Below are 25,280 nucleotides of genomic sequence, written 5' to 3' on the forward strand. Positions count from 1 at the left end.
GATCCTTGTGAATTGCTCTGCTTCAGTATATCTGTGACACCAATTAGTCTCTCAAGGTTTTGTACTTGAATTTGCACAAGGTATTAAAAAAAAAAAACCTTGGTGAACAGTTTCAGAAGGACTTTTTAATTGCCTCTTAAGTCCTGAGCTGGAATTTGGAAGAAACCTCTTCAGGCTTGCTGATAATCCTGATGGAGGCCAATGCAATAATTGACACTTACAGGTCCTTATGACTCAACACCTGAAAGCTGCTAGACCTGAAAGTCTAGAACAAGTTTTTGAAAGAAGAAAATAGCCATGTTCCCCATGTGCTTCATTTCAATAAGAATCAACTGGGAAGACAAGATAATGCTGAATTGAAAGTTAATGGTGTTTTCTATGTGGCCTTTAGATTTGCTGAAGAAAATGAGGGTCATTTCCACTTACAGGCCCCAAACTCCTGTTCTTTGCTATGGTTGCTGTCACAGCAAATTGCAGCACAAGACTTTCAAGAAGTAGAAATCACAACTTTCGTTTACAGTATATTCTCATGCTTTATGGACAAAATGTCTAGAAAAACAGAGTTTCAGAGATGTTTAGGGAAGAATAGGGTAAAAAAACCCTAAGATTCTGTGAACCAGGAGGGTTCTGCAGACTCTTTCACGAGGTACCACTCATTACACTTGGTGTCTACTCTTGCAGCTCCTCAATTTGGACATATGTAGGGGGCACAAGTCCACTACAGTAGGAAACTGCCTCACCACAAGCCTTGGAAATCTAGCTGGATCAGCTGCCATTGACATTGCTATTAATAGGCCTAAGGAAAAAAATGATCATGCACATTAGGAGAATTTTACTTTTCCCTAGTACAGATATAAAATTACCAGAAATCCTTTCCATTAATGACTCATGTCAAAGTATTTAGCAATAGTATTTTCCATATTCCATTCTTAATTGCTATTTAATAAAATCTCCTCTGATTTTCTTCAGTAAACCATTCTGTGAACCTTCAACCTCTTCCACTCTTAACGCTTCTACATTCTCCAGCTGCTGACTTTACTGCTGTTATTAAAAGAGACAAAGGTACTAAGTGTCTAATAGAAGAGTGAAGTTAGATTATTTAATCTCTCATTCATTTTTTTTTTCCTGTTGAAATTCAAGGAATACTGAGAGCTGTAATAAACAGTTTACACTGTGTAATTAGGTTTAGAATTTGCGATGGGAATATTAGATGAAAGGGGATAACAATGCTTTCAATAGTTTAGCTTGTGCCATTGTCACAGAAGAGAAGGTTATGTAGGATCTTCACAAGTGTGCTCCATGCAGACTAGGAGGGTTTTGTAAATAATCTCTGCTTCAAACTCATTAGAGAATGATATCAATAAGAAGGTCTCAACTATTTGTGTTTTCAGTATTTTGTTTGCATTTATGTAACATCTTTGTCATTAAATGATAGGCCCTCTCTGATTTCTTTTGAGGATAGAGACAGCTTTATTTTAAAATACCTAGTGGGACTTTGAGTGGAAAAAAAATTGTGCATGAAGAAATAGCATTCTGATTCTGTTACCTAATCATACTGTACGCAAAACCTATTTCTGAAGACTCTTATTCTGGTCCATTGTCATTCAATCAACAAAATAATGAAGACTTACAGAAAAGTCATTTCTTTTTTTATTTTAAATGATCCAACTAGACCAGCATGTTTTAATGTATCAAATGCTTTGAAAAGAAAGCATGAAAAGAAAATCATCAAAGCACAGAGCACCTACATCAAAGGAACTAAAATTATAGGAAAGAAAAACGAGGATAAAAAAATATGACTAAATCAAACCTCCAAATAGCTAATTAAAAAGATAGCTTCTATTGCACAGTTTATTTTAGTTACAGTTTGACTGTCTTTGTCAAAATTACTTGTTGTAATATGAGACGTGCAAAACAAGGAGGATTTCATTTTGAAGTGTACTCTTAACAGTTAATTTCACTTGAGTTCAGATAAGCTTCATCTAGCCACTTTGGAAGATTTCTATTAAATGTCATGCATAATTACATAAAACTTGTAGAAATTTATAATCATCATACTTTTGGATGCTTTCAAGATTCTGGAGAACCTCTCAAGCAGTACTAGTCTGATACTCAGCTTTCCTGTTAAGCAGCCAGCTGCCTTGAAATTCAGTTTACAGAATGTTTTTCATTCATTTCCAAGTAATCAGTTTAAACTTGAACAAAAATATTGAATTGACTGTGAAGAAATGTGTCTGTTACATTCCAATATAAAATATGGTAATTTGGCGTGGCCTTTTATTTGAGGTTGTTTTCCTTTAATATCATATTGCAGAATTTTGATTTGAGAATAGGTTTCTTGGTCTTATTTTCCTTCTGTAGGAGTAAGAAAACCACTATATCTGATTATTAAGGAAAAAATATGATTTTCAGAAAAAAAAAAATTACCAATACTGTGATCAGTGTCATCACAGTGTTGCCTCTCAGTGACTGTCTTACAAAGCAGCCCAGATTTCTCCCCTGACCAATGGCTAGCTCCTCTGACATGCATAAGCTGCATGTATGAATCCCATTTACATGGCTGAATACAGGGTGATCAGCCTAGATCTGTAAAGAAGTGTAAGGAAGGCTCAATACAGCTGCACAAAAATACAGTACAGGCTAAAAGTACTATTTTTCCTCAAAATAGCTCATAAGGTTCCAATAGATTAGTTAAATGCTAAAGAGTTAATGTGATAAAGGGTATTATGAAGTCTCAATAAATTAAGAATATCAAAAACATCCTAAGTTAGTTGAAGTTTTGTTTCAACCTGAGTAAAACACACCTTGTATTCAAGAAAAGTGACTACATGCATGCCTGAAGCAGTGACCCCCCTCAGTGACAGAACATCTACATTTCTAGTGCGTAGATAAAAAAAAATCACTAGTTCTGCAGATATACTAAAACCCACAAACAGAATATCTTCTGGATAGTACACAGAGTGAACAGGATCCCAATTTTGAGAGTCCTTTTTTTCTACATTTACGTCTCTAGAGTATTTTCCATATTTAAATAGATTTATTTTATGAATAAACTATACTTTTGCACTTCTTTTTTTATGTTGTGCTACACTTACTTGCCATAACCTACAAGCTGACGCAGTATTAGTCTGAGAGAACACACCTACAGTAGGCATTGCATATGGGAATTCTTTGTCTTCACCCTTCATTCTCCTTCATTTTATCTCTCAGTGGTCTGGCTTAGACTTTGCAGGTGCCTTGTCTTTATCATCCATTAGGAAGCATAAGAATGTATACTGCTCCCAATATGCAGATTTTCAGATTACCTCACGTACTACGAAAAAGTATTGTATAGGTCAGATCTGGAAGGGAAAACACTGTAAGAGGCACTACCTCCAATTTTTAAGCAGTTCATTGCAAGAATAAACAGAGCTTTGTTTCCTATGGACAAGTCTTTTAATTTAAGTTTGTCACAGTTTAGGTCTATTCATGAAAAGTCTTGGATTTCATTAATTAGTGAGAAATTGTATTTCTCACTTTGATTTTTAAAATGAAAACAATCTCAGTAGCCACACAACAAGGTACTCAGGGTCAAGACTAGAGCCAGTTTGGGAGGTTACTGGGAAAAATAAGGTTTCTGTCTCTATAGTACAGGGCTCTATCCTAACTGCAAGCCAGGACTTTTCTCAGTATTCACTCCTCAAAGCTACTGCTTGATGAGGGCTGCATTGCAGCCTGCTGTGTGCCTGGCATGTAACCAGGACTGGGACCAAGCTCAGGAAAAGTTCAGACATATCAGTCCCTTCTTTGAGCAATTTTGGGCCCTCTGCTGCTGCCACCTAAGATCATCCTGAAGTATGAGTCAAAACATTTTGCCATGTTTTCATTTTCCTGGAACTACATGTGCAGCACTGTTCAACCAATTCCCCCTTGTTTGCTTGCCTTGGTCATTGCCCTGTTCAGGTGCTGGGCAATGATGCACACAGCAGTGTTCCTTCTGTGTTAAGCGTATCAGGTTGGATTCCAGGGTGCTGACAATTTCCAAATTCTTAAATTATCAGATCAGAATCAATTCTGATTTCTGTTTCAACAGAATGCCATCCTTGACTACAGGAATACCATCAAGTGCAAAATCTGATCTTTTGTTTGATTGTAATGCATTATCTCATGTATAAAAAAACCCATCACAACTGAAAACCACAATGGAAATGTGGGATGAGAGTGGTCTGAGCTGGGTTAGATAGATATCCCTATGTCTTTGCTGTCCCAAGGACTCATTGCTCTTCTCCTTTTGCACTCTGATATAAAGTGCAGCTGTTCCATGGATTTGTCTTAATATTATGGCAATTTGTTGTCTGATTCTGATTATGGAAAGTGCCACATGTTGAGGAGTTGTTACACAGGGAAAAACAGCATTCCAGCTAGCAATGTGATTTTCAGTAGAAAAGTTAGCTATGGAAAATGTTTTCTTCTGACTAACAAAAGATTTGTGCTGAAAAGGATCCTAAAGATCCTGCTAGCTCTAGCAGAGAAACGAGGATATCTGAACAGGTTCCTGCACACTTGATTTTTGCCCCAGCACGTACCACGTAACCTAATTATCATAGATTATCACCCTGTTTGGAGAGGCATAATATATCAGCAAGCAAATTCAATGTGCTCCAAAGCCTGATGTTATGCAGGGACTGGCAGCTTGCAATCACTGTATATCACTTTTTTTGTGTGATGTTATTATACATAACTATGAACATACTCCCTGATGTCAGCTACAAAGTAGAGGGAACTGCAGGTTCCTTTGAACATTTGCTGACAACTAAATTTTTGAATTGAAGCACAAAGCACTGACTGTTGCAGGCTGGAGCTAGTCAAACAAATCAAGTGCAATTTGTGTACATCATGTAATTATCCCTCCTTTCAATATTCATATGGAGCAGGGGGAAGGGAGGGCAAAGGGAGGATTAATTTTGATTAAAGCCTTTTTTTTTTTCTTAAATATTATTCTTCCTGAAGAGGTCTCCCAAGTGACCCAAGTGTTGTTCAAATAGAGATGTCAAAAAAATTCTGACAATTTCTTTTCAAATGAATATTTCACCCTCTTCTTGAACCTATGACTTTCCACCTACTTATGGAAAAGGTGAGGTTTCTTTGTTTTGTGTTGGAGGGAGGTCAGTGGCAATTATAAGGAATAAAGCTTTCTACAAATCCGGAATAACTCCCAGTGCACCAAGAAATAAATGGGCTAGGTGTTGCATTGTCCTTTCCATATAACGAGACTGTTCTCTGCCATGTTTTAATTTTGGACATATTGCTTATGAAAAGTTTTACTCATATCTGGTGTGCTATTTCAACATGATTTTAAATGTAGAGAGATAGTAAAGGTATGGTGGGCATAAGGCAGAGACCAAAGAATAAAAACTGAGACTCCTCACTTGAAAAACACAGGACTGAAGGTGCTTAAATAACCTAGATAACAAGCTACAAACTATAAACAGATAAAATCTTCTGCTCCATTGATAATATTTGTCAATAGACAAAACTGGTTGCTGGAAGACTATTTTCTCAAAATGTGCTAGTTTTAAATAAAAACCAGCAATGAAAACAATCAAACATATCTCATTTTATAGAGATATTACAACAGTTCATTTTGTTAAGGATGAGATATTTAATTGCACTTGTATAAATTTTATGGTTTGCATTTGGTTATCGTTTAAATTAAATATATTTTAGCATATTGTAAAAGTCAGGGAGAAATTTAAAGATTTTATTGGAATAAAATGTTGTGACACAGGTAAAGCATCCCAACACCAGTATTATTTCATTACTGGTGTTTTCAAATCATGCATGCAGACTTTCTTCTAATTGATGTAACTTAGAAGACTGAATACTCCTATTTGCAGATTTAGCAAGTAGAAGTAGTAATTACCTTTAATCTTGCTTAGAGACATCAGCTTCCAACACAGAAATAGAACCCAAATCTCCACAAAATGGTGCAGTGAAATTCTAGTGAATGAGAGGATATAATTCAACTTTACATGAAATGGCACAAGATTTAAATGTTTCAAAAATTTGAGAACTATCAGTCTTATACAATCATAGAGGCTGTAACTAGACATGTACATTACCGTGCTTCCAAAATTTCAACGTAAACCCCAATAATATCTTTAATATTTGGCATTAGAACTTCCTAGAGTTACCTCTTTCAGGCTACTTTCTTTTTCATATGCTTCATCATGACTGTTACTTACTTAGTAAAAGACTTTTATTAAGTCTTTTTGTGTAAAAAAATATGTTTCATACTTCTATGTATTGAAATTTAAAAAATTAATAACTAAAAAAAAAAAAAAACTCAATGAAACCAGTATTAAAGCTGAAGATTATTTTATAGTTCCAGGATTACTAGGTTTAGATAATCATGGGGACAGTATTCAAGTATGAGCATGTTTAAATATGACCACTGACCTGTAATGTCCATGAACTCGAGTGTGGCCATGTTTCTTAAACCTTTTGTGCCATTTAATCTGCCTGAGCTCTTCCACAAAGATTTTCCCTGACAGAATCCAACAAAAGAAACAATGGCCTTTCCCTAAATAAAAGAAAAAGATGCAGCTTTGGAAAGTCTGCCTTTACAAGTGCCAACAACATTTCTTTCAAAGGCACCTGCTGTTACACATCAACCCTGGCCTGCAAAGGACAGCAACAATGACAGTGTCCTTTATTTCCACTCTGAGAAACTGGAAACTGGAGTCATGAATTGTATACTGACGGCTTTAATTTATGGCATGCAAACAAGGCTGGGTTCCTTTAACCTTCAAAATCATGTATCATAAACATTTCCTGAGAGATTAAGAAGAAACAAACTCACAAAGCATTTGTTTTAGACACATTCACTGCTTTTTCAGTGTATATAACTGAGTTTGAACTTCAGGCTAGACTCCCACACATAAAAAGCATATATTAGCAGGCATTAATTTCTCTCCTTCAGTAATTGTCCAGAAGCATTGAGTTTGCTCTTATGTAGGGATGAACCTGATGTGATGCTTGCAGGAGAAGTATCAAAACAATACCCTCATTTTAACAATGCCAGTTCCTATGACAGCATGTCTGAAGAGACTCTTGGTGAGAATACAAGGATTCATCACCACTATGCTGGCAGAGTCAGGATTATTACTGGAGCTGTCAGAGATACTATCAAGATTTTCTTTCTTTAAAAAGCCTGTCATAATGGAATCCTCCCTCATTTTTTTACTTTCTTTATTTTTTTTTTTTTACAAAAAACTCTTTTTGGAACTAGAGTTGTCTAAATAAATCTATTTTCCAATGAGAAATGAGGAGTTATTTTAAGTTTTGATTGGCACTGTGTTTCTCATCAACTTTGTCCTCTGTTAGAAATGACCAGAAACCTGTATCCGGAGTTATGAATATCATCATAACCATGGTCTGCCTAACAGGGTTACTGAGGAGCACCATCTGACAAAAAATCCAACTAAACAATGCAGAGTAACTAAGACCAGAAGAACAAAGTATTCCAAAATTAAAAGCGTGGCATTTAAAGGTCTGAGTTTCTGTTTTCCCAGTATCAGCCCTCAATGCCTGAATCATTAGCATCATTAGCATAAGCTGAAGGACACTGAGGAGTGGCAGTTGGTTAGAGGATGATGGCTTTGATATCTGGGATTGTAGCAAGAGCCATATGTTAGGAGAGTGTTGTTTGGATGTCTGAATTTATAGATAGATTTTTTTTTCTCTTATCCCTTTGTTGATTTTGGGTGCTATATGTATTAGCCTGCTTTTTAAATGGACTCCTAATTTCTCATGGGAGATATTTCTTAGGTTCCAATTTTATTTCAAACACAATTGGTTCAAATTTTTCCCCTCATTAATACTCATATTGCTTACAGAGGAAGCATGTACATCAGTCTCTCAAGAGTTCAAAGACTTTTTGTCCTTTGTTTTTGGGGAAGACAGGAAAGCTGTCTCCTAAAGCAAGGATATATTTCAGAAGAGATCTTAGAAGGCACTTTACCTGCCATGAAGCAACTTCAGTGAAAGGGAAAAGAAAAAAAGAAAAAACCAAAAATCATGAATGCCTAAGGAAAATGTTAAGTGATTCTGATCTCAGAGCTGAACAAGTTACTGATTTGATTACTGCATTAAAAAGTTCCTTCAAGGGTCACAATACTTTTCCACAGTTAAGATGTCAGAGGTGTAGAGCAGAGAAGGGAGAGCAAAGAAGCCATTATCACTCTTTTTCTTATTGTGGTGCTAAGCATCATGGCTGAGGTAAACATTACATAGAATATTGGGATTTCTAGACCAGAATAAAGAGTGCTCCATCAAATCTAGTAAAATGTTTCTGGCAGTATGAAACACCATAAAGCATAACCTCCACAACCATTCAAGGCTTTTACATGTGGGGTTCTATTGACAGTAATTTCCTCTTGATCCCATCTCCCAGTGAATTTATTTTCTGAAACAATAAAATAAAATGTTATGAATTACAAAGAGCAACCACAGTGTTAATCAGCCTTTATTTTCTTATTTTAGATGTGATTTGTGTTCATCTCCACTTTTAGGTGTGCTTATGCAAAGAGAAGTTTACAGATTTCACTGTTCACTCATGATTTGTATTTTCAATTGTATTAATCTACTTTAATAGTTTTAGTTTTCAAACTTTTGTCACATCTAACTGAAGTCTTTTACACTTCAAATTTATTTCTTTAGCAGTTTTGAGCTGTCTAGTTCCTTCTTAGCAATAGGTATGATAGTATCAGTAAAATAATACATATCTAAATAGCACACACCTGTGTAGAATGCCCATTTTGGAAGGGCTGACATATTCTTTAAAAACAAAAGTTTCGTTAGAAACATATGTCATCAGAGGACAAAAAAATAGACTACCTGCACTTCTTTTTTATTTTTTTTCCCTCTCTGTTGCTAATAAATAATGTAACTGAAATTCAGTCAATTATATGCATGTGTTTTCTTTCACTTTCTGGTTAGTCTGTTTTCAGGAGAAAATCACACAGATAAAAGCATAGGTTTTGGTTGTTTGACTAAAACTTTAAAGGAAAGTTGTTCCCAGGTAGATGTTTCAGCATGATTATAAGCAAGCACAGAAATACACACGCTGAAATACAGGGAAGTTTTTCTTTCTAGAGTTAGTGCTGAAAAACTACATTTAATCTGTAAAAACAAGTATCTCACTAACATGTTTCATTGACCTAATTTTAAAAGGCCTGGAACGTAAAGGAAATATTTTTGTTTTCTTTGATGAAAAAGAATATGAAGTTACAAGATAGCAAGTACTTAAAGAAGTTCAAATTATATAATTTAATTCATGCAGGTGTAAATACACTGGTTCACAATAACACATCAGCAATACAGATGTTTGTTTTAATGTTTGAAATCCAGACTATGTGTCTGCATATAAAATAAGACAACTTACCTGAAAAGTCATCTTCATAGTTTTGAGAGTACTATAAAGCAGGTTTTGCTCAGATATATCTGTATTTTTAAAAGCAGAAAGTATGACTTCTGCCTAAATTTCTTTGTCCTCTGGAAAATAGGATGATAATTTTATTCCTGTTATTTATGAATGAGTTATTTGTTAAGAAGATCATTCTTGCACTGGATTTTTTTTTTCAAATCAATATAAAGACCTTTTAGTAATAAAAGAGAAAATGTTGCATAAACCACATTCAATATTTAGAATGCTCTGGTATTGTAAAAGGCTGAAATACAAATCTTCAAAGTACTCAAGGGATGAGTTTCAGTAATGGATCATTTTACTATACCAAAGAACAATTAACTTATTCATTACAAATTTAGAAACATGTCTAATTGTATTCATGAACATATCTAATGGTTATTAATTGAATTTCTCACTAGAGAAAAAAAACTATTCAAGTATGAGCTGAAGTGTTTTCTTACATACTTCCATCTATCTGAAGTCACTGAAATGTAAGCAGGTGCTTTCATAAGCAGAAATATTATCTTAGCTAGTGAAAATTATTCTTCTAAATATTGACATGTATATGCCCACCATATTCAGGGTTAAGTATATTTAAAAATATGAAGAATTCAACAAGAAAAAAAAATCTCTGCAATTTATTTTGACTTGTATATCAGGGCCATCACCTAGACCTGAACATACCTTTGTTTAGAGTGTTCAACTTGGACTCTAAATCAAGTTCATCTGAGTCAGAAACTCTATTTTTCTTTGCTAATGTAGCCTCATAGCCCAGCATTAGGAAAAGATTATATGTGCCACCAGAGACATCAAGCAATGGAAAAATTAGCTGTTACATACTGGAGATTTATAAGGGTTTCTATTTGGTTCCTAATGCTTTGAGTTACTTCAGTTTCAGCCAGATCATCTCTGTTACTCTGCCTTGGCTGTGCCCCCATGGCTTCTGGGGATCTACAAAGTAAGCACATTTACTGAACTGATCTTTGTTAAGAATAACTCAGGTATGTTTGTTCATACAAAGAATAAGAATAACTCAGGTATGTTTGATCCAGTCTGCTGCCCATCCAATAAGGGGTAACACTCACACAGCACAGGTGTCAGGAACTCTTCAGTCCATCCTGTCTCTGAGATGTTTCCATCACTCAGGCCTGAGGGATTCAAGCACTGTTCAGTCTGTCACCATTTTACTTCCATATACTTTGAAGTATGTATTAAGAGATATAAAATTGAGGATGAAGTGATCAGAAGGGGTGCTTTCCTGTAAGTTATGGACCACAGTCTGTCTTTACCTGTGGTTGTGGGTTGATTGCAGTTGAATTAGGAGGGATGCAAGCTGCAGCAGAATTTGCTCTCATGTCATAAAGCAAAGCCTTGCAAGTCCTGACATGCTCTGTTTCCATGTGATAGTTCTGCATGCTTCATTTTTGGTTTTATCTGTGGGATATAAATATTTGGTCATTTGTACAAAGACTCAGAGGGACCCTGACCACAGCATAGCATGAAGTTTATCCGGTCCAAAACAAAGAATCCTTCCAGGAAGCATAGGTATAAAAAAGAAAGGAGAAACAAACAAAACAAAATAATGAAATGTGTGTTTGGGAAGGACTACAAAACATAATAAATCAATGACATTGCTGTCATGCTCTGGCAATCTAATTTGACTGAAATAGCATTCACAATCAGGATGCTTAAACAAAACTTGAAGCCTTTCTTCTGTTATCTGAATCCCACATATAAAAGTATCTGGCTCAGCCTAGAGGACAAAATAGAAGTGGAAATATGATGGATGACAAAAATTGTAAAGCCTGCCATATTTTCTAGCATTCAATATTGGCAACATGACTTTTAACCCAAATTTTAAATGCTTGAGAATCATCCAACAGTTCGCATTTACTTGATGAGAACTGAGAAAAAAATAGAAGACAGATGAATGCAGCTCTTGACTTTAAAATGTGTCACCATTTGATATAGAAAATACTTGCAGCATTTTGAAGTGTTTTGGCAAAACTTCGTAATAGGCAAGACTCCCAGGCTGCATCCAAGCTTGCAGAAGTACATCATTTATAAAACCCAATAGAGCACTGACATTTGCATGACAGGATATTTTATAGTAGCTCAGGAGGAATTCTCCTGTATTTTATCTCTGGCATTGCAACTTTTTCATTTAGACAACAAACTGCTATGGCGGACATTATAACTTGTGTATTTTGGTGTTCACTTACTCAAGAATTGTTTTTCAGCACTTACAGAAGACTCCAGCAACACTTCATCCATTGCCTCTTCTTTCCAAAAGCACTCCTTCTTTCCTCCCTGCCAAGGATCCAAGGATGTGCAGTTGTCAGAAGACCAAGATGTCATTGCTGCAAAATCTTTATGCTCTTGTAATAAGGCTCTTACATACCACATGTGAAGGGAAATATTTCCAGATTATTTCTCTAACTATGGATTTGCTGAACCAACGATGAACAAGGAAACTTCTTTTCATATAGATTTTTCATTTTTTTTTGTTTGTTTGTTTGTTTTTTTTCTGAAAGTTATACATTCCTTTTACCTGAGGTTTAAAACTTTGAAAATAGCAGTGTCTACAGTCCATGGGTATAAGCTCTCTAAGAGCTTTTTGACATCTTTTCTTTTGGCTGCAGATACACAAACCTGAGTAGCTTGAGTAGCTAGTCCTGTGCAGTCCCTTGTCCTGCTGCTAGATGCTATCTCCTGATACATATATACATATATATATATATATATATATATATATATATATATACACACATATATGTATGCCAATGCATGTTAAAGAACAGTCTTAAAGGTAATTGGTAGTTCTCCCTTGTAAAAATAAAAATGGGGAAAAAAAAAAAAAGAAACCTTAAATAATGTGTGCTTAATTATGATGATGATCAGTTATTTGTTCAAGGCCCAGAGGGTGCAACAGACCTTTTTAGTTTATCCAGGTACAAGACATCACTTTTATGAAAGAAAAAGGGCTTAAAACCGCAAAAAAGTGCTACAGTGATATGCAAGAAGACATGACCAGATAAATATACCTCCCTGGAAAGAACACTATTGATTTTTATAGTGTTTGTTCTGCAGGGATTCTTTATTCAACCCTGGCAGCCTTTCAAAATCTGCATTTAAACAAAATTTTTTAAAGTGAGGATCCTGATCCATTTTCTCAATGTCAAGAAATAAAAGTGTACTCTTAATGAAAAAGGCACTCTAGATATAAAATATTTAAAGCTTCTTGCTGGAATACTTGCTGGTTGAAAAAAAATGGGGTGGGGGTGCAGAGGACACTTAATTCTTATTTTTTTTTATGCCAGCACCAACAGGCAATTCAGCCAAGAGGAGACTTCAAATCAGTGCCCCATCCCCATCCATCAGGCCCACATCTTTTATTGAGAATGATGCTTGAAAATTATTGATGACCAAAGGTGCAAAGACCATTTCAAGCTTTCAGTTTCCAGCTCACACATTGAGAAAGTCATCACAAAGATATCTGGTCATTGATTTCCTTTGGCTCCTTCTTGCTTCCCCCTCCTTCTCCAGGAGCAATTTACCTGCTAGTGGTCTTCCTGTATGTCATGTACTTAACAAGTGATGATGCCAGGTGGTTTTATCTGTAGAACCTTTTTGTTAAAAAGAATTCTTTCTCTCCTTAACAAATGTTTATACACTACAATGACTTTTCCATGTGTCTCAATGTTCAGATTATGCTAAAGAAAAAATGAACAACAAAACAAAATCTGTCTCTAATGATTCCCTTCTTTCTCCCTCCTTTTCTCCCTCCTTTTCTTGATATGTACTACACGTGTTTGGTAAGAAAGCTACAATAGTGAGATTTTCATTGTTTGCTTGTTTGTTGGCCAATTTAGCAAGAGTTTTGAAAGTCAGTTTTGAAAGTCCCATCATAGCTGTCCATATGTTTCAAACAGGTACACTGACTTTCCAGACCATAATGTAACTGGGATTGTGATGAAAACAGAGAAGGAAACCTTTTCTAAGAGCAGCAGTCTCTAAACTGTTACATTTACAGCCTCTTACTCATATAACTTCCTTCCTTCCTTCCTTCCTTCCTTCCTTCCTTCCTTCCTTCCTTCCTTCCTTCCTTCCTTCCTTCCTTCCTTCCTTCCTTCCTTCCTTCCTTCCTTCCTTCCTTCCTTCCTTCCTTCCTTCCTTCCTTCCTTCCTTCCTTCCTTCCTTCCCTCCTTCCTTCCTTCCCTCCTTCCTTCCTTCCCTCCTTCCTTCCTTCCCTCCTTCCTTCCTTCCTTCCTTCCTTCCTTCCTTCCTTCCTTCCTTCCTTCCTTCCTTCCTTCCTTCCTTCCTTCCTTCCTCACCTGAGCAAGCTACAGCCAGGAACAGAAGGCAAAAGAGGACGAGGCTGAGGTACAGCTTCAAATCATCTCTTCAAGTTCAGACCACTGAAGGAGTTGCAAGCTTCATTAGGAACCTAGGAAGCAGAAGGTGGGGGAATAAACAAATGAAAAAAAGACTTCTCAGGCTTTTAAATTCTCCAAAAGCCTCCTGATTCTTACTCCTTCCTCGCAGTCTCTGCCAATGTCTCTTTCTCCGTTTTTCTCAACTACTCACCCCCTTGCCCTACTAGCCTGCAAATCTCCACTCATTCCCTTGCCACTATACACCACTGCTGTTAAATTGATTTTATACATACTGTTCAATGCCCTGAGCTACCTCTTTAGGGGTCTGCCATGGAGGAGAGGACTTTCAGTTCTGTGTTTGCCACCATCTATCATCAGTGCAAGAGGGATCACATTATTTTCTTTTTTTCTTTCCCTAGCACTCCCTTAATTATAAGCTTGCATTTAATCTCACTAATCTGAATTCTAGAGTGCTGTAGAAGCATCTCTGTGTCTGTAGAAAAGGGAATATGAATTATGCCATACTGAAAAAACAAGAAAACAGCCATAAGTAACATTTTATCAAAATCAAGCCCACTTCCATGCAAATGAGTTCATAAGGAACTGAATGCGCCATGAGTTTTTTGCCTGTTAGGAATTTGGATATGTGGAGATATGTTTATGCTTTTTGAGCTGAATTCTACTGAAACTGGGAGATGGGGAAGTGACACAAAATGAAATGAAGAGAAAGAGTTCCCACAAGACAGTGTCATGTTTCCAGTTGTTGAATCAAATCTACCTTACAATGACACTTGCCCCTTTAAAAAACTCTCTCAGGAATTTAAAGACATAAAAAATGTTCAGGCTGAAATGCACTATGACATCCAATCCAACTACACTATAAACCAATCCATACTGTAAAAATGTTATAAACAATGCCAGCATCAACTATAACAAGAAAACAAAAGATTGTACCTTTGTTAGAGGTATTTATATTTAAAAAATAATTTGGGAATATTTTTCATTGCATTATTAATTAATGTGATTCTAGAAATCTCACTGGGGAGAATAAATAAAATGAAGTGAATATGTACATTTTTCCAAGATTAGCATCTTTATCATGTCCAGGTTTGTGTAGCTCTACTTTTATGAAGTTAGAAAACAACTTGAGTTGCAAAATAGCAGTGGATAGGGAGATATGTACAGAAAAGACTTAGGTCTGTATTACCTTATTTTTTTCCTTGATTAATGATTCATGGTTTTTCTATACTAACTTAAAAAAAGGGTCCATTAGCAGATATTCATGTGCACAATTTGACAATAGAGCTAAAATTGTTATTTCACAATAGCAAAATACTGTCAAATTATACACATCTTTCGTTGGGAGACTTAGAATTGTAAAGAAATGGTGAAGAAGAGAATTATTCATGTCATATTTTACAGAACACGTTCTTAAGCCTGACAGCAAGCTACAGTAATTTTATTTTCCTTGAATGCCTTCCTGGAGTACAGCACAGTAGGAGATAGGACCTAAATTGTTCAGTAGGCAGACAGTGCTGACAACATGATCTTCCTCAGTGGACAGTGATTTTTATGCTATGTAATCTAATAGCGACAGCAGGCACAGCAACAGCAGGTTTTCTCTCTGGCATAAGGCAACATGAGACAATCTGTACTGGGAATGTCTGAACTAGTCCATTAGGTCATTAAAACCAAGGAGTAAAAGCATACTTAAAAAAAAAATTCCAGACACCAAATAATGGAACAGTCTTTAAACTGGTTAGTGAGGATGGGAGCAACAGGTACACATTGTAGACTTGTATTATTAGAGAGATTCTAAAGAGCCATGGACATGAAATCATAGTAATTGCCTGTGTAAATATAATAAAAAGATGGCTCATTGTTGCAAGCAGTTCAAAGATTATAGTCTACATCTATAATAGTGCTTTCTGAGAAAGAGCTTTGAGAATATATGTGCTAAACAGTAAGCTTAAATCAAACCTGGAATTAAGGAGCTAAATTTTCTAAGTAATTCAGTAATACCTAGAGTTATTCCCTGAATTACTCTCTTAAAAAATGTTATGAATTTAAAAATTAATCACATCAAGTGCATAAGCCTCATAGCATGAAAAATGCAGAGCATGTAGGATATAGAAGTAGCAGCAATGCAGTATGAAAATTACAATATTAAGTGTTATCAAAGGTTGCTAAATCTGGTTTGAATTTTATTTAGCACCTATTTCCTTCCTTGTTAACAGGACCTTTGATGAGTGCACTTACTGAGTTATTTCACTGGTGCTCTGGACTACAAATCCAGGATAGAAGATTTTGCCAGACTTACTCAGTGGTACATCACTGGGTTTGCCTAATTAGTTGAATCACCTGGATGTGCTACCTCAAAGATTAAAGTGCCTCAATGTCTTTTTAAAATACAAAGCAAAGAAGTGTCCCTTTTATTTTAAGTAAAGTTAATAAAGTCACAAAAGGATTTTTCAGTCTCCCAGCTGGAAGCTTCTCCTTGAGGTGTAACGATGGAAGCAACTGAGTATAGATAAGCTCCAAATATTAAAGAGAGTTTGGTTCCACTATTTCCAAGGGGAAATAGAGGGTTCTGGAGCCCCTGAAGTAGTCCTGATTATGCTTCTTTTTTTAAGGTTAAAGTGTGTCAAGGGAATACAGCTGGTGACTTTGCTATATGCATTCTTTTGGCCAACAAGTACCTTGTAAAAAGTTGAGAAATTCCAAAAGCAATTTTTAATTAGGATGTACTGTTGCTTAACTTGATTATTCTGCTGGGTGACCACAGCATTCTTAGAACTCTTTAGTACTTTTGCAGCACTAGAGAACAAATAGAAATAAGTTCAAAAGCTCAGATTTTCACTCATATTTCAATGACAAACTGTACACTGGGAAATCTTCAATTTCACAATAGACAGAACACAGATCCTAAAGTTGGGGGGAATAATATAAAAATATATGTCCTTTCAGACATATATTATCAGAGAACTGAAAGATATGTATGAAAAAAAAAATTGAGGTCATTAAGCAATCATGATTCATTTTAGTCTTTGAGTGATACAAGTCCAGATTGCCACTGAGTAATTGTCCTTTGAATAAGATAAATCTCCTTTTAACCTTACATTTCTATTTAGGTCAGCTAATCTGAAAGCACTAGAATGATACCACGGGAAAAAAAGGCTAAGAACACTACATTTGTACACCTAGCTATAAGTTAATTATTATGTTACTGATAGTCCAAAAGTCAAAAAAAAAAAAAAAAGGAGATTTTTTTGATTGAACTGATACCTTGAGAGGCTGACCTAGAACAGAGACTAGACAGAATTAAATAATAAAGCAACATTTATCTATTTATTAAAAGGCCTTAAAAGATATACTTTGGGTAGTAAAGAGCCTATTCAGGACTACATCCAAGATGGACCCAAAATGATGACAAAATGGATGACCAGTCATGAGGTCTCACAATTTTATAAGTTTTTGGACCATTTGCATATTGGGGTAAATTGTCCAATTATGACTTCAGGTTATGAAGTCCCATCATGCTTGTTTGCTCTCTTCAGTTCCCTGTTGTTTTGCTTTTTGGGCCTGAACCTTGTAATGGTTGTCCTTGGTCTTAAGCTGGAAAAGGATTATTTTGTCTACCTACCCTGTGAAGAGAGCCTACTAACACTTAACATGAAGCTCAGAGCTACACCCCTAGGCAGCACAGAATCTGAAAAATTTGGAAGTTAAAACTTAAAGCATCAGTTAACAGGTAGACAAATGTTACAAACATGATTTCTTCCTTCTGTCAGCATTAAGGAGTGGGAAAATGTCCAGGAAGTGCACTTCGATGCTTGCATTAAAGGATTCTCCAAGGCAGTGCTTAATAGGAAATGAATATGCTTTTTAATGTGTTAGTCTTAAACAACCATAATTGAAATCTTCTGTCTGGAATACAAACAGTCCATGTTTTACTCCAGTAAACAGACATGATTACTGCTGCTCTGTTGAAGCCCTGTTGCTTAACTGTCTCGGGCTTTCAAATCAAATTATACATCCTCTCCCTCCACTCCATTGAGAGATGATAAAATAAACAAGGCAGTCACAAAACATTCTCATTTTTTCCCCACTGGTCTAGTAGAATCCAAAAGAAGATGACGTTGAAAAAGAGAGTGGATAAATCCCCTCTGGACCCTCCGTATTAGATAAAGCAGGCTAACAGAGAGTGGAGTGATCACTTTACAGCAGAGATGAACTTCTCACAGGAAGTTTGATAAATTGACATCATTTCAGGCAATTTGAGGTAATACAATCTTCATGTCTGAACAGTGTAATTACTAGATATGTTTCCAGCATTTGAAAACACTCAGCATCAATCACCATGAACAGCTTAAGCAGCAATTTTTCCAATGGAGAAAAAAAAAAAAGGAAAGAAAGGAAAAATAGAAAAATGTAAAAAAATGTTAAACAGTAATTTAGGTATTTTTAAATGTAAGCAACATATTAGAGCTTGGGGGAACATATGCCACCTCAGTTTGAGGCAACGAAGAGAAGACCTGATGCAAGAGAAATGGTCTCAGAAGGGAGGTAGCCTTTCTGATGTCAGATAGATGGCTGCGCTCCAGAATAATCTAACCTCATTTCCTCAGTGAACCTGCAGCAACTTTGATGCTGTCAGTATGATCCTAGACTAATTCCCCTATCAATCTCTGTATATCCCAGGGTTGACATATAAGCATTTTGCCCCGTAATGTGTGATGTATCAATAGTGTCCCGTTTTCAGGGGAAGTGTGACACTACAAAAGGAGCAGAACAAGACAGAAGCAGTGGGTGAAATAAATCCATTGTGTGTATACACCACAAACGGAGTATAAGAAGGTCATTTCTGACACCTACTCCAAAGAGAGAGATAAGGCTGTTTGTAGGGTGGAACTGTAATAAATGGAAACAACTTAGCTATTGGGCTCTTTTTCCCATCACTCATACAGGAAATGTTTGACCCACTGACATGCTAGATTAATTCCCAGCAGCACTTTTTCATATATCTCTTCTTTACTCAGTTTCATTGGGGTGCATGAAGTTAATTTTTCAAGCTACATGTAAGGTTGCAATTACTCATTTTTCATTTATAATGGCATTTATCAAAGTTGCGAGAGCCACCAATGGAACATGTACTAATTGACTTTCTTTTATTTGTAACATCAGATAAGAGGCAAGCAACAAAAAATGAATGACTGTGTCATATAGGCCATGCAGAATATATTTTTATGAAGACAACTCATTGTGATTGCTCTGAATATTACACTAGTTAGCCATGAATATGTTCTGAACAGATGTTCAAAAACATTGTCTGGACTATGCTCCAGCTGTTTTAAATTCTTAACAAATGGAACAGGTCTAAAGCTCCTGTTCCTTCCTGTTACATTCACAATGCTCCACTCTGTGCAGCCTGCTACTGTATTATATGATGTGTGTTATATGATGCATTGTGCCTTATATGATGAGGCTGGAGTTTGGCTTGACCATATCTGTAATTTACTAAAAAATTACTTTACAAAATGAATTGCTTTTGAAGATAAAGGTACATTGGCATGTGAGAGTCATTCATTGCTACATTGACATTAACAGGTATTTTTCACTAATATTACTCCTAAAAGAAAGTATTTAGCTTATAAAAAACCAGAAATCCTTGTCTTGACAAGTATGTCTTATGTCTCCATTAAAGACAGAAGTGTACCTCCGTTCTGGGTTGAGTGTTAAATTCCAAGATTTACACATAAACTGTTGTGGACCATAGTCTTCTGAACAGGGTATTATAAAACTGAGATCTAGTGCCTGAGTTAGGATTTTTTTTTCAAACTTCTATCTGGTAACTATGAAAATTTAGGTCCCCAAAAGTAAAGTGACAGATACTTTTGATTTCAGGGCAGGTGTCATCAATCTTACCCAAAATAATATATCAGCATCTACAACCAACGGAACAAGTGGAGGCAATGCCCTTTTTTACTGTTACCTTTTGTATGAACCTTACTGACTCAGAAGGAATATGACAGGGATAACTTTGAGTTCTGCAAGGTCCTTTCTAAGGCAAAACAATGAGACTTTCTGTTTTATAAAGTATAGTGCAAACTAATCTAAAAGAAACTTTACTCAGTAAAATGATTGTGTGTTTTTATACATTGAAAAATGAAAATCAAATTCATTCTTTATTCCAATCTTAAACTTATTATCCAAATGGAATTTATTTATGCTGGTTGCACAAAGACAGAAATTAAGAAGCCCAAAGTTGTGGGTAAGGTTAAAAGGTGACAGGGGCTGAAGATACAGGCGGCAGAATTTCAGCTATGTGACAGGAGATGAAACATTGCTTCACTTAAACATCTAACCAGGAATAAAAGAAATTATACTATAAGAAAGAGGCAAAAGTAGACAGAAGATTCCAGGAAGAAAAAAGTGCCCATGGCTTCAAATACTCACTGAGCTGCATGTTTCCACAGGGCTGCTCTCCAGCTTCTCACTACTTAGTCTGTACGTACATTATAGATTTCATACTTCATACAATTAATATTTAATTCACCTCAACAGTGTGTTTTCTGAAAAGGATGAATAAATTTCTGGTTATTCTATAATATAAGTTGCATGTGATTAAACTATGGCATCTCTAGAAATCCTTGAAGTATTATCTTTTAAATGAATATGTTATTTCCAAAGATACTTAGAATATGTGAAGGAGCAGCATTTCAAGAAAAAGAAATTAAGGGAGAAAAGCATTTGTGTGTAAGAAAAAAGGGATAAAACCTCAATGCCTATAGTGTTAAAATCCACAGAATCACATTTTTATGTATTCATATATATATGATATACATGTATATTTTTATATGTGCATTTCCATGTGTGTATGCACATGTACATATTTATTAAAATATGCATATTTTTATATGTGCACATAAACATGTAAATACATAATATTTGTATACATAACCATATGTACTTACATTTTGTTTGTTTTATATGTCTTGATGCATTCATTCACATACACTGCCGAAATACTTTTGCCAAAACAGATTAAAAATATCAAAAATGTGACAGAAATAGAAACTTCAAGAAATGGTAACAAAAATAATTAGACACATGAGATCACCATAGCAGAGTGAAGGATGGAAATGATTGCAGAAGGAACACTAGAGAACAGTGATAAAGACGTTACATCATAATAAAAGGTGCTAAAGCTCAACAATCATCAGTGCTTCCCTTTTCTTGTAATTCCAGGAAGTAACTACTAAGTAAAACCAGAGTTAGATTTACAACTAATGAAAGAAATCTCTTTGACATCAGAAATAAACTGTAATAATCCTTGCCATGGATGCTACAGTTAGATCAAATAACTGGTGAAATAAATTAATAGTAAGAAAAAGTGAAAAATTTTATGATCAGAATAACCCCAGTTAAGGTATATAAACCATCAGGGCAAGAATCCTGTATGGGTTTAAAAACCCATATGCTATAGGCAAACTTTTCTGTAATAAGTGTTCTATAAAATATTATCACATTTGAGGAGACTGATTTTTCAAAAGTACATTGCAAGTTGTACTTTTTGTTTTTCTTTCAGAAAAGAGCTTCACATTCAGTTACATGGAATGCATTTTAATGGTAGGAACACAAATGTTAATATAGTGAATAATAAAATTAACAAGTTTGACTGTAAGAGTGTTAGGGTTGGAACGGACCTAGAAGATCAACTTCTAAGTTCCCTACCATGAGAAGGGACAGCTTCCACTAAATGAAATTGCTCAAAGCCCCACCCAGCCTGAAGATGGATTGCCTTGAGCAACCTGTCCGAGTGCTTCACCACGTCCATAGGGAAGAGTTTCTTGTATCTAATCTAAACCAACTCTTTCGGTTTAAAACTATTCCCTCTTGTCCTATCACTACATGCCCTTGTAAGAAGTCCCTCTCTAGCTCTCTTGTAGGCTCCTGTTAGGTACTGGAAGGATCTTTGTCTTCTCCAGGCTGAGCAGCCTCAGCTCTTTTAGCCTGTCTTTACAGGAAAGCTGCTATGATCATTTTCCCAACCCTCCTCTAGACTCACTCCAACAGGTCCATGTTCTTCTTAACCTGAGGGCCCCAGAGCTGGATGCAGCGCTCCAGGTGAGGTATCAGGAGAATGGAGTAGAAGGGGAGAAAATCACCTCCCTTGACCTGCTGGCTGTGTGTCTTTTGACACAGCCCACAATATTGTTTGGTTTTCTGGCCTGCAGGTGCACCTTGCTGTCTGGTCATGTCAGGCTTCTTGTCCACAAAGACCCCTGAGTCCTTCTCCCCAGGGCTTTTCTGAATTAATTTTCCACCAGACTGTATTGTGCTTGGGCTTGCCTGGCCCATGTGCAGAACTTGGCCTTGTTAAACTTTGTCAGGCTCACACGGCCCTACCGCTCAAGTCTGTTGAGGTTTATTATTGCTGCAAGCTAGGGATACAAGCAATTCCCCACTTTCATCCAAGTTTGAAAACAGGCATATCAACAGAGTTCCGTCTAATTTTTGAACACTGGATATAATCATCTGGTGAAACAGCCTGAGAATGCAAATTAACTTCAACACCAATTTTTCCTCAGCTGCATTTTTACTTAGGGAGCTAATGACTAAAGCTATCAGAGCAATAGTATAGCAATAGCAGCAAATAACGACAGGCACGACAGTTCAAAGTTTCAGTGGCAAAAAGCCCCACTTTAATATTACAGCCTATTTGTTATCCAGTTTTCCAAGTTATCATGTCTAATTCTAATTGCTTAATAACTTTCTTGCCACTCAGTTCATTGGTTAGAAGGTGCCTGTGTGTGTATGTAGTAAGACTCCACTTACAGGGGTGTTTACACTTTTTCTTTGTGGATTGTCACAAGATAGACTTCTTTCTCACAGATGCTAACTGTGTTCTTACAAGAATAGATTGTTATGCAAACTGATTCTCATTCTTGTGATTCTTTCTTATGGGAACTTTACAGGCTAGCTGCTAATTCAGCTGAAATAGCAATAAGGCCTGATTTTACAAGGCCTTTCTTTTATAAGGTTTTACCTATATGCAACACAATGGTATTATTGTTCCTTCTGATTTCTTCAAAGTCATGCTCAAGTTATGACACAGCATAGACCTACCAGTAGCACTGCTAGGTTCTGTAATTTGCTTGCAGTTTGCACTGCTCTAATAACTGCATCTGCATCTTGTGTGACCAAGGAGTGAAAGATTCACATACACAGTCCATCAAGCTGCAAACATCCTCAAGATTTATCCAGACATGGTTTCCTGTTATTGCACTGTGATCAAAAGATGAGCATACTGAAGCCCAATTAAAGCACACAGCAATTAACTGGAAGCCTTTAGAAATAAAGCTTCAAAAATAAATCATCTGAAGTTGAAAAGACCACAGAGTGCAGCAGCTGTTACAATCTACAGTATTATTACACCCTTTAGCACTGAGAGTTTATCAAGATGGCAATGAAATGCATAAGATATACTACTTAGCTTTAATAAACATTTTAAAGTTTCAATTAGTTACGAATGGGACACTTTCACATCTGTCAGCATACATAGTATTTGAAGAAAATATCCCATTTCCTATAATTCTTTCAAGTTATTTAAAATACTATGTTCTGATTATTGAAAAATATAATTTCTTTATGCTTAATTCAATTTTTTTTCTGAAATATTTACAGATTCTATCAATTTGAATGTATACTGTTTCTATAAACCATTAAAAAATGAAAAACATGGACAGGGTTTTGAAAGTTCCAGGTATTATGTGCCTGTGCACACTTGTGTGTGGGTGTGTGTGTGTCTCTGTGTGTAAGTGTTTGGAGCCAGATTTTGCAGGAACATTTACAGCAATTCACTAGTTCTGGAGATGCTAAAGTTATAGCCATTGAAAAGTTACCCAGGGAGAAAAATGAAACCTTCCCTGCCTACATCATCCAGCATGAAAATTTATTCTTTTTCCTCACCCCTGCCCTCCTAGAATAGAAGAAATATTCCTTAACTATATAGCTGCATATAACCCACTAAGAAAGTGACAGACACAGCTATTGCATTGCCTTCTTACTCTTAAATATATTATTTCTCTTTTTTTTTGAAGTGTAGGGAAAAAAATAATATTTACAAGTATTTTAGATATTCTTACACTAGGTACATTATTATGTTGTAGGTCCCTCTTTTCATCTTTTTCCTTTGCAAACATATACCACAATAGGCTGCCCTAAATATTTAGATACTAGCAGAACCACACTACATGTCTGCTTTTTATCTCATGCTCCTTTCTATTGAGGAAGAACTGAATCATCAAGGATGTAGACCAAACCTTAAAAAAAGATTCTTAAACATAGTCTATTAGTGTCAAACATTTTCAAACCTTTCCATGAACATTTGACATTCATTAAAATATATATAAATGGAAGTTGGATTCATATGAAATGCTGAAGATTTATCTTTAATTTACACAGAAGTCTGTATGCTAGATGAATTCATTTACTAATTTTTCTAAAGATATACTCTCCACAGAATGTTGAAAAAGAAAAGCATACAATAGCAGTTAACAAAACAAAAATTTTCTAATGCATTTATTGAGTTACACATTTATATTTAAACTCAGCCCAAGCAATTCTGTTCTTCAGAAGGAATCGCTGTATGATAATTTATTTGATTTTCCATGGATGCAAAGGGAAAATTTCTTCTTGTAACAGCTCTAAACCCAGCAGGTCTATAGAACAACAGTGGTCCATGGGTTTTAGTTTGATTAATGTTTTAAACCCATACTGCGTGGGATTCACTAACGATAAGACCTGTAAAATGTCTATGCATGTAAAATGAAAGCAATGTGATTTGTCTGGAGGCAAATCATCTTTTGAAGGTAAAATGACGAAAGAGCAGTTTTAGTCCTTTAGAAGTTCATACTTACTTTTTTTTAATATACATATATATCCTTAATCAATGCTAAAATGCTCAAAAATATATAATTGTATTTTTCTGTGTTAAGCAATTATTTCCAATTTCAAGGCCTTGCTACTATACTATGCCTAAGGCAAACAGTCTTTGCATTCATGAATATTGGAAAGAGTAAGTCATAAATCTATAATCTGAACATAAACATTCTGGTCTAGGAGTTTTTACTTGTAGTAACGTACATTTCATTCAAAGATTGCTGGTTTTATTTTCCCTTCCCCAGTTTCATATCTTGTACAGTTTTTTATGTGTAATTCATGCACCAAATAATTTCTAAATTAATAAAGGCTGCCAAAGAATGAAAGAAGACAAGGACACTATGTGTCCAATCTTGTTCATCTTCAATGATGCAACTGCAATGGAGATTTTGTCTTGCCTTTCAAAAGTGGGCACAGTACAAACCATATTTTGGGCTGCGTTGAGCAAGAACTTAGTAGGAGAAGAATGAAAGTTTCTATACCATTAGAGCAATTTAAGTTTGTCAAACAGA

At 35.7% G+C, this 25,280-nt stretch overlaps 1 long non-coding RNA gene across 2 annotated transcripts in view; it reads right to left on the minus strand.

Annotated features, from left to right (window-relative positions):
* The window catches only part of LOC139603146 (uncharacterized), a 217,887-nt gene that overhangs the window by 187,029 nt on the left and 5,578 nt on the right, over nucleotides 1-25,280 (minus strand). Inside the window, exons 2-5 of one of the 2 annotated variants that reach the window (XR_011683590.1) lie at nucleotides 20,281-20,396; nucleotides 13,783-13,895; nucleotides 11,671-11,758; nucleotides 10,738-10,882 (exon numbers count right to left, since the gene is read on the minus strand). This is a non-coding gene — a long non-coding RNA (uncharacterized lncRNA). Of the gene's footprint in view, nucleotides 1-5,902; nucleotides 8,896-10,737; nucleotides 10,883-11,670; nucleotides 11,759-13,782; nucleotides 13,896-20,280; nucleotides 20,397-25,280 lie in introns of those variants that run through there. The other variant, XR_011683591.1, reaches the window with a different exon arrangement.

The sequence above is a fragment of the Agelaius tricolor genome, unplaced genomic scaffold (assembly GCF_023055355.1).
Source record: "Agelaius tricolor isolate 1412-34295 unplaced genomic scaffold, bAgeTri1.0.p SCAF_2, whole genome shotgun sequence".
NCBI classification, from domain to species: Eukaryota; Metazoa; Chordata; class Aves; order Passeriformes; family Icteridae; genus Agelaius; species Agelaius tricolor.